Source organism: Delphinus delphis, chromosome 4, assembly GCF_949987515.2.
Source record: "Delphinus delphis chromosome 4, mDelDel1.2, whole genome shotgun sequence".
Lineage (NCBI taxonomy): Eukaryota > Metazoa > Chordata > Mammalia > Artiodactyla > Delphinidae > Delphinus > Delphinus delphis.
In genome coordinates, this window is record NC_082686.1 from 50,171,549 (window position 1) to 50,176,360 (window position 4,812).

The 4,812-nt window shown below is 32.7% G+C and overlaps 1 pseudogene; it reads right to left on the bottom strand.

Annotated features, from left to right (window-relative positions):
* Positions 1 to 3,012: 3,012 nt before the first annotated feature.
* LOC132424386 (eukaryotic translation initiation factor 1A, X-chromosomal-like) lies at positions 3,013 to 3,602 on the bottom strand (annotated as a pseudogene).
* Between the last annotated feature and the right edge of the window lie 1,210 nt (positions 3,603 to 4,812).

Genomic DNA, 4,812 nt, shown 5'->3' on the forward strand with positions numbered 1-4,812 from the left:
TTTCATTGATATATGTATATTCTTTTGCCATTACCACACTGTTTTGATTACCATGGCTTTATAGTAAGTCTTGAAGTCAGGTAGTATCAGTAATATTGTTTGTTCTTCTCCATTAATTTTGTGTTGGCTTTTCTGGCCTCTCCATACAAACTTTAGAAGATTGAGATTGCATGGTATCTATAGATCAAGTTGGAAAGGACTGACGTTTTGATAATATTGAATTCTCCTATCCATGAACATGGAATACCTCTCCATTTTTTTGTTGTTTTTTGACTTCATGTATCAGACTTCTGTAGTTTCCCCATATAGATCTTGAACATATTTTATTAGATTTATACCTAACTACTTTACTTTTCCAGGTGCTAATGTAAATGGAATTGGTTTTAATTTCAATATCCACTTGTTCATTGCTGGTACATATGGAATTGATCAACTTTGTATATTAACCTTGTATGTTGCTCCAGGATGTTTCCATCAACTTTTTCAAATTTTCTACATAGATGATCATGTCATCTTCAAACAAAGAGAGAATTATGTCTTCCTTCCCAGTCTGTATAATTTTTATTTCCATTTCTTATCTTATTACAATAGCTAGAACTTCCAGTATGATGTTGAAAAGGAGTGGTCAGAAGGGACATCGTCGCCTTGTACCTGACCTTAGTTAGAAAGCTTCAAGTTTATCACCATTAAGTATGATGTTAGTTGTAGGATTTTTGTAGATATTCTTTATCAAATTGAGGAAGTTTCCATCTATTAGCTTACTGAGATTTTTTTATCATAAGTGGGTGGTGGATTTTGTCAAATCCTTTTTTTATTTATTGATATAATCATGTGATTTTGTTTGTTTCAGCTTGTTGATGTGTTGCATTACATTAATTGATTTTTGAATGTTGAACCAACTTTGCATGCCTGAGATAAATCTCACTTGGTCTCGGCCTACAATTCTTTTTATACATTGTTGGATTCAATATGCTAATATTTTTCAAGGAGTTTTGTGTCAGTGTTCATGAGAGATATTGGTCTGTAATTTTCTTTTAACATGTTTGTCAGGTTTTGGTAATAAGGTAATGTTGGCCTCATAGAATGAGTTGTGAAGTATGTATTTCCTCTGCTTCTATCCTCTGAAAAAGACTGTATAGAACTGATATAAATTCTTCCTTAAATATTTGGTAGAATTCACCAGTGTACACTTATGGGCCTGCTACTTCTACTTTCTGTCTTGGAAAATTATTTATCATTATTTCAATTTCTTTAGTAGATACAGGCCTATTCAGATTGACTATTTCTTCTTGTGTGAATTTTGGTGAATTGTATTCTTGAAGGAATTGGTCCATTTCATTTAGGTTATCAAAGTTGTGTTCATGGAGTTTTTCATAGTATTCCTTTATTATCCATTTAATGTCTATAGGATATGTAGTGATTTCCCTTTTTCATTTGTAATATTAGTTTTTGTGTTCTTTCTTCTTTGTTAACCTAGCTGCAGTCTTATCAATTGTATTGACCTCTTCAAATAACATGTGTTTGGTTTCTTTAGATTTTCTATTTTGATTTCCTGTTTTCAATTTTACTGATTTCTACTCTAATTCTTATTTCTAATTTTTTAACTCTGCAGCATGACATTGTTTTTATTATATCAGTTGTAACTCTTCCATTCAGAAATTGGGGACAATCTTCTCATTAAGTTGTTATTCCCTCCTTTCCCCCCAGCTTACAGATAATTTGGGTGCTTTATAAACACTTAAGTTATATGTACATGAAAATTTTATAATAACTTGTACAAATTGTCTTTTTCTAAAAATTACCAAACATGCTATTCAAATATTTAATTTCTAGCTTACATGTGTATGACTTCTGAAAATAAAATAAGACTTTTACCATAATATTTTTGTGCTATAAAAAATTCTACATAGGGCTTCCCTGGTGGCACAGTAGTTAAGAGTCCACCTGCTAGTGCAGGGGACACGGGTTTGAGCCCTGGTCCAGAAGATCCCACATGCCACAGAGCAACTAAGCCCGTGCGCTACAACTGCTGAGCTTGCACTGTAGAACCCATGAGCCACAACTACCAAGCCTGCATGTTGCAACTACTGAAGCTCGCGCACCTAGAGCCCATGCTCTGCTACCAGAGAAGCCACCACAATGAGAAGCCTGCTCACCGCAACAAAGAGTAGCCCCTGCTCACCACATCTAGAGAAAGCCCATGTGCAGCAACAAAAACCCAATGCAGCCAAAAATAAAATGAATTAATTAATTTTTTTAAAAGTAAAGCTTTTCTCTTTATAATAAGACAAAAACATTTTCATTAAAAAAATTCTACATACATGCATATGATCAAAATATAATACTTTTCTCATTTGGGAAATTCCTATGCACAGTAAGTAAAAAAAAAAAAAAAGTGTCCAAATATATCAATTTATCCACTATTAAGATTACTGGGTGCCACCTATTGTTGAATTTTTGCAAGTGCTAACTTTACAAATTCAAAATTATTATTAAAATCTGGGTTCCAAAAACTGAGTTTTGAGAATGCTTTTCTTGTTGGTATGTTTATACTGGCAAAATAAGATCATGAAAAGAATACACATGATATCGAAATTAGCATAAAATAGCCATATGCCACTTAAATATGTAAAACAGAATTATCATTTCTTACTTCAAGTGCAGATTTCTGCCTCTCTTAAATTGTGTCAAAATCTCAAAGGAATGTCTAGGTAACTAGAGTATATAAAAAGAAACCGTACAGTCAACAATCTAATCAAAACTATGGCTTGATCATACTCCATAATGAGTGTAAGGCAAATGGTTTATTCAAAACATCCATTTACTTACTGGAAGTTGTCAAAGTCAAAAAGGCATTTTTTCTCTCCTTTTAAATAGAAAATGGGGTCTTTTACTTATAAGCTCAACTGCAGCAAAAGAACAAAGTGGGTTTAACATTTTACTTAAGATATTCAGGATTACCAGCTTTTAAAGAGATACAAATGGCTTGGAAACTGCTTTAAAAAGTTTCTCTCATGCTAATAAAATTTTGATCTTCTTTAACAGGATCATAGCCAAAAATCCAAATTGTAAAACAATCCTCAGAAAAATTGGAACATAAAATGTTAGTTCAGTTTCGATATTATCAATATTTTCTTTATCATCTCAAATGTCATCAAATGGATTATGTGTATATCTCCAAGACCAAATGAATTGGATTTATAGAATTTAACATGCTCAGGATGCTCATCATGTGCCTTCTAGCTTCATCTGCATTGTATTTTAAAATTATATCAGCTTTGTTATCTTGGTCATCTTGTAGACCAACCAATATGATGTCTGAGGTATTTATGCAAATTTTTTGCTCAATTTCCCTCTGAAGTGACATAAACTCTTTATGCCATCAAAATACATCACTTCTAATCATCCATTTCTCAACATTTTTATTATTTGAGCATATATTCTTGTTCATCCTCTTTGAACACCAGCTCTCTTTTTTCAGATTCATTCTCATTCTTACCCCTGCATCAGTTTTTACCTTCTTTATCTTTATTCTTGAACGTGGCAATAACTGCAGCCTCAAGGTATCTCTGACTCCTATTCAGGCAGCAGGGATTCTCCATCAGGCTCCAGGGACTACATTAGGACACAGCAGGTGGGGATAGCCAGGTCACCAAGCACTAGAGAGTCTCAAAACCCAGTTCTTCTGAGATCGGTTTGTGTCATTTTTTTTTCTTCTGCTTATATGGATTTGCTTTGCTATTTTTCCAGTTTTCTAAGGTGAAAATTTAGATCTTTCTTCTTTTCTAATATATGCATCAAGTGCTATAAATTTCCCTCTAAGTACTGCTTTCACTGCATCACACAAACTTTGGCAAGTTGTGTTTTCATTTTCATTTTGTTCAAAATAGTTTTTAGTTTCACTTGAGATTTCTTCTTTGATCCATATGTTATTTAGAAGTGTATTGTTAAATCTTCACATATTTGGGGATATTTCACTTATCTTTCTGTTACTGATTTCTAGTTTAATTCCATTGTGGTCTGAGAGCAGACATTGTAAGATTTCTATTCTTTAAGTTTGTTAAGGTATGCTTTATGGCCCAGAATGTAGTCTATCTTGGTAAATGTTCTATGTGAACTTGAAAAGAATATGTATTCTATTGTTGTTGGAAAAAGTAGTCTGTAGATGTCCATAATATTCAGTTGATTGATGGTGTTGTTGAGTTCACCTTACTGATTTTTTGCCTGCTGCATCTGTTCATTTCTGTAAAAAGGTGTTGAAGTTTCCAACTATGATAATGAATTCATGTATTTCTCCTTTCAGTTCTATTAGTGTTTGCCTTACTGAGTTTGATGCTCTGTTGCCTGGCACATACATGTTAAGAATTGTTATGTCTTCTTGGAGAATTGACTCCTTTATCATCATGTTATGCTCTTCTTTAACCCTGATAAATTTTCTTGCTTTGAAGTCTGCTTAGACTGAAATTAGTATAGGTACTCCTGTTTGCTTTTGATTAGTGTTATATGGTATGTTTTCCTCCATTCACTTACTTTTAATCTATCTGTGTCTGTATTTAAAGTTAGTTTCTTGTAGGCAACATACAATTGAGTCTTGCTTTTTTGCTCCACTCTGACAGTCTGTTTAATTGGCATATTTAGCCTATTGACTACAAAGTGATTATTGACATAGTTTGATTAATATTTACTATATTCCTTACTGTTTTCTATTTGTTTCCTTTGTTCTTTTTTTCTATTTTTGTTTTCCATGCTTTTTCTGCCTTTTGTGGTTTTAGTTAAGAATTTTACATGATTCCATTTCTGTCTTAGCTTTTA